Source organism: Mus pahari, chromosome 19 (genome assembly GCF_900095145.1).
Source record: "Mus pahari chromosome 19, PAHARI_EIJ_v1.1, whole genome shotgun sequence".
Lineage (NCBI taxonomy): Eukaryota > Metazoa > Chordata > Mammalia > Rodentia > Muridae > Mus > Mus pahari.
Genome location: NC_034608.1, coordinates 57830593 through 57844296, shown reverse-complemented (window position 1 = coordinate 57844296; position 13704 = coordinate 57830593). Strand labels below are relative to the sequence as shown.

Genomic DNA, 13704 nt, shown 5'->3' with positions numbered 1-13704 from the left:
GAAATTCCCTTAAAGCCAGTGTTCCAAAGTCCGGATAATTCCTTAAAGCCAGGAGCTTGGAATTCAGCAAGAAGGTTAACTGTTCATTAACATTCTAATTCACTTCTAGTAAAGACAGGTGAAACCGATTAAGCATCACAAAGAACAGAGCCAAGCCCAGGGCAAAGCTTAGAGTAGTATACCTGTGGAAGTTATGTTCATACACAAGCATTTACCAAGGCCTAGGAAATAGGGGGGATGTGGTATTGCATTATTCATGAGATCTGCCAGAGCAGAACCCCCCCCCCCAAAAAAAAACAGGGTCTTCAGCTAGGCCCAAAGGAACAACGTAATCGAGGATTTACTGGGGACCCCTGACAGTGGGGTTTAACTATTGACTAGCCTTGCACCTGGCTTCCTCCTCAAGCTGCCTGGTCCCACCCCCTGGTCTTTTCATGTATTCTATCCTTTGTCTTGTGTCATTTGTTACAATGGATGTATCCCGCCCCGCTTTTCTTGTTTGATTCTGTATTAAAGATGTGATGCTCATTTTGATCAATACATTCAGTTTTACACCCTCTCTCGTGTGGACTGTCTGTCACTCATTCACCGAATCCTCGCTCACCTGCAACCAAGAGACCCAGTTCCACACAGATCGGGACCCAAAGTGAGGCCAGTCTGTGGCAGGGGGGTGAGACAGGGTTTTTGTAAACCTGGCTGTCCTAGAACTAGCTTTGTAAACCAGACTGCCCTCCAATTTATACAGATCTGCCTGCCTCTGCCTCTGCCTCCTGAGTGCTGGGATTAAAGGTGTGCACCTCCACCATCCAGCCATCAGACTTTTTGTTCACCTCTACCTAGAAAAAGCAATAAAACTTAATACCCAAATAAGGGCTTAATTATTAGTCTAAGAGGAGCAGCTGGATTATCCTTGCTAAAGTATACAACTAAAGTTAAACTATCTGAGGAGAAATGTTCAAGGAGGTAAACCCACTAAGGAAGGCAGTTCTCCATGTGGCACCAAACTGTGTGCTTGCTTGCTGTTCTAGCAGTTACACTGTTCCTACCATGGGTTATAAGTCTTCTAACGAAAACTATCTGCCCAGAGGGAAAGTCAGGGCAGAACGCCTAGGGACTATATTCCTCTGTCTTATAAGGTGGCATGCCTTCTTAATGAATTATGATCCTCCAAATGAGTTCAAGCATACTCTTAAGTGGCAGATGCACCAGAGAACACACTGCATTGCCTGAAAGAAACATATCTGGAATGGGATTATAAGGAAGTTGCAGCAGCAGGTAAAACATGCAAGTGATGATGAACTCTGCTCAAGGAAATTTGCCCATGTAAGGGAGGAACCACCTAACAAAGACATACAGCTAATGTCCTCCATTTCAGTCTTTGCTTTGACATCTAAAGTGGATCAAGAGGATCAAGATGATGATGAGACGGGTCATTGGCTTGGTATTTCTTACAGCTGGTGAGACAGTCTAAGGAAGAAAGAACAGAAATAAGATCTGTGCTAAGGAATTTAAAAACAACCAAACCGGGCTGGTGAGATGGCTCAGAGGTTAAGAGTGCCGACTGCTCTTCCAGAGGTCCTGAGTTCAAATCCCAGCAACCACATGGTGGCTCACAACCATCTGTAACGAAATCTGATGCTCTCTTCTGGAGTGTCTGAAGACAGCTACAGTGTACTTACATATAATAAAAAAAAATAAAAAAAAAAACTCCAAAAAAAAAAAAAAAAAAAAAAAAAAAAAAAATCCAAACCAAATGAAACAAACTTAGACACATGAGAAAAACCTAGAGGAGGCTGTAAATGAGGTACTGACAAAGGCAGTGTATGATACTCATTTCACTTTGCTAGACTGGATTATGTTCACTACAGAGATAAGAAAGAAGGAAATTCAGTGGAGGCCTCAGTTCTGGGGCAGGTGTACTGGCTGGTTTTGTGTGTCAACTTGCCACAGCAGGAGTTATCACAGAGAAAGGAGCCTCCCTTGAGAAAATGCCTCCATGAGATCCAGCTGCAAGGCATTTTCTCAATTAGTGACCAAGCGGGCAGGGCCCAGCCCACTGTGTGAGTGGTGTCATCCCTGGGCTGATAGTCCTGGGTTCTATAAGAGACCAAGCTGAGCAAGCCAGAGGAAGCAAGGCAGTAACATCCTCCATGGCCTCGGCATCCGCTCCTGCCTCCAAGTACCTGACTTCCTTTGGTGATGAAGAGCAACGTGGCAGTGTAAGCTGAATAAACCCTTTCCTCCCCAACTTGCTTCTTGGTTATGTTTTGCGCAGGAATAGAAACCCTAAGACAGTAGATCTTTTGTAGCTTTGCCGAACTTCACGGTGGGTCAGTATCTTTAAAAAATAGAAGAGGCTTCAGCAGATGTGATTTAGATAGGCCTGTAAATCAGGTAAATGAAGTCTAAAAGCAATTAAGAAGGCAAGAAGGAAAAACAAAAAGGTATTATTGTGGACAAAAGGAAATGTGGCAAGATTTGTCCCGGTTTCTAGGGGGAAAAGATGTAAGGACAGCCAATCGCTGTACTAGTGAGGTTTTGGAAGGCTTCAGATATGAACACTTCACCTTACTCTTTAGCTGAGGGCACAATGGAACTCAATTCACTTTCTTCAGCCAAGGCACTTTTTGCAGTCAGGTGTAGCTAGCTAATGGAGTGAAGGTGGTGGCTGCAGAGCTGTCCCAGAGTGACAGGCCCGCAAAGCCCAACACAGAGAGCAGGCTGAGGGCATGGTGTCACTCCCAACCTCCCCTTTACTCAGGAGGTAGAGAAATGTGACACATGCCCCAGGATGAGGAGGTGGAACAATTCCTAGAGAACGATTGTAGAGTACAATCCTATCCACACAACTGTATCCAAAAATGCCCCTTTGAAGAAGAGCTGATACAAACATTGGATCTTTTTTGTGCTGTAATGGGTCTTACTAACTGTGGATGAATCCCTTAGATCCTGCATGCCCTTTGGTGCTGTCACAAGACTAACTGCACAAGCCTAGAACAAACTATGCTGGTCCTTCAGAGATCCTACCTACACTCTATTAAGAGGACTTATTATATAATGCTAACTTGAGTGCCTTACATATTTAGAAAAGCATCTGAAAGTACAAACACAACTAAAGATACAAGGATGGGAAATTATCCACATAAGGTACAGAGGCCAGGCACTCTTTGAAGTTTATGGTTGGATAAGGCATAAATTATAACACTGAGAAAGTGGTGAAGAAAGCCCTACAATAATCTGTGTGTAGGTAAACAAAAGCATCAGTTAAGGATCTATGTATGCCTAATTGTAAAAGGCACTCTCAGAAGCCACAAGACTACTACTAACACCAATACCATGGGCAGGCTACCTCCTCTAAGGTACAATACAAGCTATTGCCAGTGATATTGGTTGCATGTCGTAACTGGATGCTAAGATCATACATCTCTTAACACACATAGTTCCCTTCTTGATGGCTATTGTTCTTAGTGCCAAAAAAAACAAACAAAAAAAAACAACAATTATAGAGGCTGGACTGGGGGTTGCTGTCTCCATACTATTCAGGTATGTTGACACCATGCGAATGAAAGTCAAGAATCACTCACTGGTATAAGTGCCATGACTTAGCCGGGCGTGGTGGCACACGCATTTAATCCCAGCACTCAGGAGGCAGAGGCAGGCAGATTTCTGAGTCCAGCCTGGTCTACAAAGTGAGTTCCAGGACAGATGCAGAGAAACCCTGTCTCGAACCCCCCCCCCCAAAAAAAAGTGCCATGACTTTTGTGAGGTATAAAAATTACTTTCTGGTGGGCTTTAAGAATTAACTCCTCAAGAGGGGTGTAAACTTTAAATTTAATGATGTAAAACAGCTGTGGCTAAGGAGGTGACAGGCCCCAATGAGAGAGCTATGGCCAACTATGTACATGACACACCTTCAAAATTCTTCCCATCAAAATTCTTCTAAACATTTTTGTTTATGCCCATAAACCATTGTTGCTGTCAACCCTGGCTGGGGAAGGTTCTTTTTGCTTGGACAGCAGCTACAGAAGAGCCTCAAAAGCAGTACAAGAACTGAGAACGAGTCACTGTGCTGTAACAAAGTAACCCAATGCTCACCACTAAATGGGAGAAATAATCATACATCTGTATGACTTTCCCCCGCCTACCCATACACAAGGCTTAGGGAACACTGTGGAAGAGAGGGCTAAAAGTGTACTGTAACATGGAAGAGGTCTGGGCTCTGTTGCCATTTTGAAATCAGAGCATGAAATCTATACAACACTGGGACCACTGTCATGGAGAAAGCCTCCTGAGGTGCACAAGGCCACTCCACTCTAGGAATATACAATTAACAATGGCTGGGAGAAAAGAGACTGTTCTTTGATGGTGTGCCTGCCCATGCTCATGTAAGTAACCCTAACTAAATTTGCTACTGTAGAGCAGAATCGTTCTCTGGTGTCCCTGCCTTCTTTTAGTAGGGTGAACTAGGTTCCTCAGAAAAACTCATACAACAATATTTAATAACCTAATTGGGTCAAGAGGCAGAGCAAGCAACCAGTTGACAGGAAGTATCAGAATTACTACGAAGAAAACATGGAGTATGAGGGAGTCAGGAGGACAGACAGAGGGAACATAGGAAGTAGAAGGGAGGAGCACTCAGTTTGAAGGTTTTTTGAGATGGCATCATGAAAGAGGGGACTCGTGCTGGGAAGTGGAAGTTGACTAAGAAGGAAGGTCAGCTGGCTTTCTCTGTCAGAACTAGCAAATCTCCCTCCCCAAGCCCTACCACATCTGACCCCTCAGTCTTCATTGATAAAATTGCATGGTTGAAATTTTGTTTAAAAAAAAAAAACAAAAAAAAAAACAAAAAAAACTACACCTAATAGTATAAAGTATGTTTAAAGGATACCCTAATATTGAAGCAAAATTAGCATAAAGCTAGAACTGGCTATGGTGACTTACATCTGTAATCTTAACACTTGTGGAGACAGGAGGCTACAGCAGCTTCAGTGCCAGTCTGAGCTACATGAGATCCTGACACACATAACAAAGAAATATAGAAAGCTGGAGCTGGAGAGACAGCTCAGTGATCAAGAGCATATGCATCTCAAAGAAGATCTAAGTTCCATTTCCAGCACCTATGTCAAATGGCTCACAAGCACCTGTGATGCCAACTCCAGGTAATTTGCCATCATCTAGCCTTTATGCACACCTCATATACAATCTACACACACACACACACAGAGAGAGAGAGAGAGAGAGAGAGAGGAGAGAGAGAGAGAGAACCGAAAATAAAACTGTAAAGAGGAAAAAGTATAAAGCTAAATAACATATGCGTATGTATCAATTCTCAATATATTAACACTCAGTAAATTTCTCAAAGGTACGAGTATCTCCTATAAAACTTTTCTAAGGAGTCCTGGGGAGTCAGCTCCGTTGGCAAAGCACCTGATAAAGGATGAGGCTCTGAATTCAGATTCCCAGCACCCACATGAAATAGCTGTGCTATGTAGCTGTAATCTCAACACTGGGAGAGCACTGACAAAAGGCTCCCTGGCGCTTGCACTGACAAACAACAACAAAACAACATTCCCACATGAGATCTCTGCCATTGCCCTTTCTATTTAAAACTTAAAAAATAAAAATTCAATAAAAGCTGATGAGATGGCTCTGAGCAGGTAAAAAAGTACTTGCCACCAAGCCTAACAATCTGAGTTTGACTCCTGAACCCATACAATGAAGGAAAGAACTGATTCTACAAGGTGTCCTCTGACCGCTACCTATGTGCTCAAGTACACACACATTCACACACAATTAATAAATAAATGTATTTAAAGGTTTTTAAAAAATGAGTGAGTTTCTAGAATTCAAGATACCTTTTTCAAACTCCAAATCCTGAAGATTTAGTGAAGATAAGACAAATAAATTACAACGAAATGCAATTGGCATTGACAAGAACTTCATGTTCAACATTTGGAAGGCAAATGCAGGAGGATCACTGGAAATTTTAGGCAAGCCAGTGGTAGACAACAGACCTTATCTAAAAAAGGAAAACAAGGCATTTAACCTCACAAGGTACCTTGTCAACTGAACTTATTATTGTGTTAATAAGTCTTTCACTATATAGTGACTTATGATGTAGTTCTCTCTCCCCACCCCCTTTCCCCTCTCTCTCCCCCCTCCCCCCTTCCTCCTCCGTAATTTAAAAATTCATCTTATGTATACAGGTGTTTTGCCTGCAAGTATGTCTGTGTAGCATGTGTATGTCTGATACCCTCAGACTACAAGAGAAAGCATGGATTCCCTGCAACTGTAGTTAGGAAGGTTATGAACCCCGGTGGGTGCTGGGAACTGAACCACCATCCTCTGCAATTACAAAAAGTATTCTTAGCTGCAGAGGAATCTCTCCACGCCCTCCAGTGATGGTGTGAATATGATTGGCCCAGGAAGTATTAGAAGGTGAGGCCTTATTGGAGCAGGTGTGGCCTTGTTGGAGGAAGAGTGTCACTGTGGGCAAGGGCTTTAAGACCCTCATCCTAGCTCTCTTGAAGCCAGTCTTCTCCTAGCTGCCTTTGGAACAAGATGTGAAACTCTCAGCTGCACCCCCTGCACCATGCCTGCCTGGACACTGCCATGTTCCCACCTTGATGATAATGAACTGAACCTCTGAACCTGTAAGCCAGCCCCAATGTTGTCCTTTATAAGAAGAGTTGCCTTGGCCATGGTGTCTGTTCACAGCAGTAAAACCCTAACTAAGACACCTTCCCATTTTTCTTTTTCTTTTTAAACAGGATCTTATACTATAGCACAGTGGTTCTCAACCTTTCTAATGCTATGACCCTTTAATACAGGTCCTCAAATGTTACTACTTCATAGCTCCAATTTTGCTACTGTTATAAATCGTAATGTAAAACTCTGATATACAGGATGGATATCAGATATGTGACCTCTGTGAAAGGGTTTTTCAAGCCCTCAAAGGGGTTGCAACCCACAGGTTGAGAACCACTGCTATAGCACACATTAACCTGGGTCACACAGTGTAGTTCAGGCTAGCCTTAAATTCACAGCAATTCTCCCACTATCTACCAAGTGCTAGAATAACAAGTGTGTGCCACCAGATCAAGATTTTCTTTTAATTATACATATTTACAGGGTACAATGTGATTCTGATACATGTATACACTATATAATACTGAAGTAAGGCTAAACATTTCTATCTCCTCAAACATTATTTTACTTTTTAAAATAAGATTTATTATTTTTATGTAAGTACACTGTAGCTGTCTTCAGACACACCAGGAGGGGACATCAGATGTCATTACGGATAGTTGTGAGCCACCATGTGGTTGCTGGGACTTGAACTCATAACATCCGGAAGAACAGTCAGTGCTCTTAACAGCTGTGCCATCTCACCAGCCCATTATTTCACTTTTAAAAGATATACTTTTATTATTTTTAATTGTGTGTGCATGCACAAGAGTGCAGGTACCCCCAGAGACCAGTAGGCCAGATCTCCCTGGAGCTGGAGTTACAGGTGGTTGTGAACCAGACATGCTGAGAATCTAACTCGATCCTCTAGACAGGCACTTCATGTTCTTTATGTTTTGTTTTTTGGTTTTGGTTTTTTGGAGACAGGGTTTCTCTGTGTAGCCCTGGCTGACCTGGAACTCACTTTGTAGACCAGGCTGGCCTTGAACTCAGAAATCTGCCTGCCTCTGCCTCCCAAGTGCTGGGATTAAAGGCATGTGCTGCTTTTTTTGTTTTTTTTTTTGTTACTTTACATTCTTAATCACCAAGTTATCTCTCCAAGCCCTATCATTTCTTTATGGTATAAATGTGTTAGTTACTTTTGCAGAATATTTTAACACTAGCGAAATTTGATCAGTATATCTTTACTTCACAAAAGAGCAAGAATGAGCCCTAAAGTCAATCCCCAGATATATACACTTGTTTGCTAAGACCTTTTCCTTCCTACAATTACATATACTAAAATCTATTACTTCCTTATAAGTATATACTCATTTCTAAGCAATAATCAATTCATTTCACCCTGCTATTGTTATTAACCTCAAATTTCCATCTTCAATGCCATTCTGATCCATACCTATAGTTAACACCTCCTATCAAACACTTCCACCAGAGGATTATAAACCAACTACCTATGCATCCCCCACCTGCTCCAAAACATTACTCTTCTGTGTCAATAAAACCTCAAATCCTCCTTAAAGCACCAATTCCTATCAAACCACTTCTAAAAAAAGATGCTCCTTTTTCTACTCTTCTGGCTAACTGGGAAAAGATACTATTTGCAGACCACTGTTATTAACTAATTCTCAGCTTTTCCTCTTTTAAAAAGTACACATCAAAACTACTACCCACCTTGTGCAACATTTTGTTCAATCCTACCCTTTATAACAATGACTCCTAGTTTTGCCCACCATTATGAACTGTGTATGTGTGTGTGTGTGTGTGTGTGTGTGTGTGTGTGTGTGTGTATGTAATTTTTCTAAGCGTCTAGTCTTAATTCCAATGTCAATTTATCTTCCTCATTCCAATACCTCTTTCACTCTGAACTGGTAATTTGTTCAAGGTCAGGAACTTAAACTTCCTTTCTGATCCTGCTTCTTGCATTCTACTATATCACTGCCTAATTATGCTGAATCTGTTCCTGACCTTTCTGAATACTTCCAGTTCCCTTGATTATTTTTCTTTCTCTTCACTAATCTTTTGCATTCTTACCCCAAACCAAGTAATATATTACAAAAATGTCCTGTCAGCATCCTTGACTTTCCTATTTGCTCCTGCTATTAACTCTAGAAAACCAATTACCTGCTTTCTTTGCTTCTACTCATACCCTTTCAAAGTGATATTGCCTTGGCTTTGACTTTTGACATGACTTTAAGTCATATATATATATATATATATATATATATATATATCAACATAGATGCACTGTCATAGGGTAATACATCTTGTCTATTTTGCTCAATGGCTCCCAAACATTTGTCAATACACAGTGAATTAAAAGCACTCAAATTTATAAAATGAATATATAGTTATGCATTGCCTGTTAGCTTCATACAAAAATTCCCTTATGTGACTGTTGCAGGATGTTTGTTCACACTGTGAACCCTGAGATTGTGTTATTACTGGAAAAACCTGTTTCTAGTTGTAGTGTGGCTCAGCCCTTTGCACACACCTTTAATCTCAAACAATGAAGGTAAAGTTAGTTGTAGAAGGAATACCCATGCTTGAAAATTATTATCTAACTGAGTGGCACACAAAGTGACAAATCAGAGACAGATTAGACAGAATAGGATATGTCCAACTCTCACGGAGAGAGAAAAGAGAGGCTACTTAACAGGGAAAGAGAAAGGAGGAGAGTTTTACCAGGAGAGTTTAACTGAGACAGGTTCAAGAGAGAACAAGCTAGACAGAGAATGAGGAGGAGCCAGAGCTTAGAACATATTGCTAGAGTTAGTTTGAGGCCAGGCAGAGCCTTGGAGACCACAATTACATCAAGAGAATGAAAGTCACTGTTACATGTCTGTGTTCCTTTCTGGGTTTTCCACCACAGCTGACATTTGCTCCTTTACAATGGGGCAATTCTCACCAAGAAAAACCCAAGTCTTCCCATGTGAATTAAGTCAGTTACTCTGCATTTTCATTCCTCTTATCCATCTTCCCTAATTTTTCCTTTTAGTAAAATTATTTTATAAGTGTAATTCTTTTTATCTCATGAAATGTCAGCCACAATGCAATCATCTGGCATTAAACACTCACATTTGCCTTTTTCTAAGTTCCATTCTGCCTATTGTTTTGTTATAACCTGCTAGCATAAAAAACAAAAGCAGAACTGTAATTGAGATATAAATCAACTACCAGTCTATAGTTCTGCATAACAGTCTCATTACTGGTTCTCATAAGGGAGTTTAAATATGTTTGCTTTCACAGAAAGCAAGAATAAATTAAACAATTTTAAAAATAGGATTTCTAGCAGGTCATGGTGGCATACACCTGAAATCCCGGTGCTTGGGAAATCGGCACAAATAAATCAAGGTTTTCCTCAACTACACACTGAACTAGAGGCCAGCCTGGGGTATATGAGACCCTGTTTCAAACACAAAAGAAACTGGGCTCATCCAGGTTTCTTCCCCGGCACCCACATTTTGGTCACAACCCTCTTTAACTACAGTCCCAGGGAATCTGACACCCTCATCTGAGTACTGCTGGAACCAGACAAAGAAAGAGTGCATATACATACATGCAGACAAAACACACAAATAGTGTGTGTGTGTGTGTGTGTGTGTGTGTGTGTGTGTGTGTGTGCGTGTATGTATGATTCTTTTTTCTTCAAGATTGGGTCTGGCTATATAGGACAGGCTAGCCCCAAACTCTTGATCCTCCTGTCTCAGCCACCCAACTCCTGGGACTACGGTATATGTCACTTGCCTGGCTTTTCTTAAAACAGCACGGGAGAAGGAACTTCAGATTCCTTCTGAAGAGAGACGCATGCATGAATGCACACATACATACACACAACACTAAAGATCAATCACTTCTAAAATATTTTAAACAAAATCTCTTCTATTCTTATCCTTTAGCCATGATATTTCTTCATTTTTATACAGAATTTCATGCATCCCAGGCTGGGTGAACTTGGCCAGCCAAGAATTACCTTAAACCTCCTGTGTCTACTATTCCTAATGAGGGGATCTTTTTTACAAGCATCCACCGTCATTCCTGTTTATTTGGTGTTGGAGAGCAAATGCAGAACAATAATACATGCTAGGCAACTACTCTATCAATTAAGCTAGCCCTAGTCATTTATCTTCTATACAGCCTTCATGACTTCTTTTAACTTTAACTGAACTTACGTCCCAACACTAACTTCTTATGTGGAAAGGCTACTAATGTTCGAAGTAATTTCAGATAACTAAATTAATGCCTGTCAGTTGTTGGTATAACAAATTTAAGCAAGAAGAAAACGATCATGAAAGAAAGATAAAGCCAGATAAAAAACGTGGAAGGCCATAACTTGAGAGAAAATGGACTTGGAAAGAGAGGCTACCCAAATAGTTGTCTTATGACAATTCAAACTCAAATGAGTTTTAAATCCCAGAAAGTACTACTGTATAAATCATCTTATTTAGCTAGTAGGAATGGCACAGCTCATTTCTAACAAAGAATGAAGATACACCAAAATGGCAGGTCAAAAGGCAGCACACCCAAAGTGTTTGCTTACTAAATAGACTCTTCAATTCTGCACCAGTTTTTAGACAGCATACCCCAGTATAAAATGTTCCCAACTTTAATACATATGAAACTAACATACTAAGGTGTCAAAAACAAATTTTAGAAACAAATTTTCCCCATTCCAGAAATATCTTTCTGGTCCACAGATCAAAGCAACTGTCTGCTTATTAAAATAAAAAAAAAACAAAACAGTAAATTCTTACACTTTATACTTTGAAAGCAAGCACTAAATTTATGACCTAATGTTTCAGATAATTAAAAATATGTAATTGATAAACAGTTTTAAACTCAATATACATTAACAAAGACCTTTAGATACCCCAAGTCTCTAAGATTCTTCCAAACACTTTGGGTATAACACCCACTTTGGAATATAATGAAAATAGCCCCCAATTGCCATTTAAGGACCCTTGAGGAATATGTACTCTCCTGATTAAGTTATTAAATCCCTGTTACTCAAACTAGTCAAAAACATGTTACTCTCTTACTTTTAAAAAAGCTTTAGGCATGAGAAATCTTTTTTTTTTAAAAAACTACATTTACCGAGATGTACCTTCAACTGCGAGATTCGGTATTAATGACGACAGCCAGTGGCCCTGACCAGGAAGGTGATAGGGAAAAGGCAGAAGCAGGTGCACAAAAAGCTCTTTAACACCGGCTCTAGTAACCAGAGAACACCGAAGGCGGGGTCTGGAAAGCGGTTATGGGGCGGGGGGATGGGGGTGGGGGGTTGGTAGGGGCACCCAGAAAGCCCGCTTCTTCTAAGCGCCAAAGCACGATCTGTCTGTCACCCGTAGTTCCCACAATACCAATCCTAAAACCGCCTTGAAAGAAAGGGGGGTGGAGGGGAGAACGGTTTGTGTTTTGTTTTGGGTTTGGACCAGGCTAGCTGCGGCAGGAGCGGGGCCGCGAGAGGAAAAGTTGGTTCACGCAGGCGCCCCAACGGGGGGTATGGGGGGGCTAACACCTAATCCAAGCAAGCCATACTGCCAGAACCCTACTGGACATCTCGCTTCCCACCCCCAATCCCCACCATCCCCCCCCCCCCCATTGTAGATGTAAAGAAATTGGATCTTCCCGAAGGGGTGGAGAAGGGCAATGGGAGGAGCTCGGAGAAGGATTATTAAATTAACATTTTCTTGGCGAAAAGAACCTACTAGCAGGAGTCAGGAACGCCTCCCGGGGGGCCTTCCTGCTCCAAGAATAAAAGCGACCGCAGAAAATTCCCCGGCCTCAGACGCTCTGCACCCAGGAGGATCCGGGCCGTCGGGGGGGGGGGGGCTCCCAGGATGGAATCTGGCGGGTGGGCTGGGAGGGAGGGCGGTCCCCGGGGCCTCGGGCCGCCAAGGCCAGTTTCTTTCGGGACTCATCACCCCTAAACTACAAGGCAAGCTTCCCTTCCACCCCGGTCGAGCCCCGGGCGAGCGGTCCTCGCATCGGATGCCACAAGATCTTGGTGGCGCCGGCCAGCGTCGCCCCAGACGCTCCCCAGAGCTACGGTGTCAGACGGCGCCGAGAGGAGCCGATGTCAGCCTAGGGGTTTGGGGGGGGGGGAAGGATCGCGCAGCCATGGGACCTCAGAGTTAACCCGGGCAGGCGTGGCCCCGGGCCGCTTCCAGCGCGGCGCCCGCCTAGAACCACCCGGCGCTCCAGCCCGCCGAGGCCCAGGGCCGCGTTACCTGGAAACGAAGCCGCCCCTCCTTCCAAGGGCCCAGTGGCGGTCGGCCGCCCCCTTCTCCAGGAGCCGCCGCCGCCGCCGGCAGCGGTTCTTCCTCCAAGACCGCGGAAGGGAGGCCCACAAGTCCCCCTCGACTGCCCAAAGCCCCGATGGCCGCCTTCTCTACATTAGCTAACTAGGCGCCAACCGCCGCAGCCACCGCCATCTTAGGACCTCATTGTGGTGGGAGAAGAGGGGGGCGGGGGAACTGCAGAGAGAGGGGGTGGGGGGGGCGCAACGCTCCGCGAGACCAGCGCCGTCTCCTCGGCAACGGCCGCGCGGGGGCGAGAACTCGCCCCGGGGCTGGAGCCGCAGTGCGAACTCCGGGCGTGCGGGCGTCCGTGGAGTCACGTACCGCCCCTCTGGTCGGGAACGGCTTTGCGCAGACGAACCACCTGGGAACTACACATCCCAGAATGCCCACTCAACCGGGTAGCCAAAGGAAACGGAACTACAAATCCCAGGATGCTGTGCGCCAGCCAGCTGGGACGGCTGTGGTTTATAAAGCTTGAGGCCTGTGGAGGATTCTAAGTGCTTTAGCTCACTGCGAGTCTCCGGGCGCTTTCTAATTTTCTGTGGAGGCATGAGCATCCAGATGGAGACGGGAAGACAGGAAACCCTTGTAGTGCATTCCTACCCACTTTCCTATCACGAAGGATATTGATAAGCCTTTACAATGTAGCAAGGATATTACATCAGTGTGTCACGTGTAGTTAGTCGGTGAAAGAATATCTTTTTTTTTTTTTTTTTTT

General features: G+C 43.3%; 1 protein-coding gene across 4 annotated transcripts in view; it reads right to left on the bottom strand.

The window, feature by feature from the left end:
* Window positions 1-13289, bottom strand: part of Pcm1 (pericentriolar material 1) — a 94137-nt gene extending 80848 nt beyond the window's left edge. For 3 of the 4 annotated variants that reach the window (XM_021219920.2, XM_029532262.1, XM_029532263.1), the window contains exon 1: window positions 12915-13288. The gene's annotated coding sequence lies outside the window, so the exon portion shown is untranslated. Of the gene's footprint in view, window positions 1-12914 lie in introns of all 4 variants that reach the window. The other variant, XM_021219919.2, reaches the window with a different exon arrangement.
* Window positions 13290-13704: the final 415 nt, after the last annotated feature.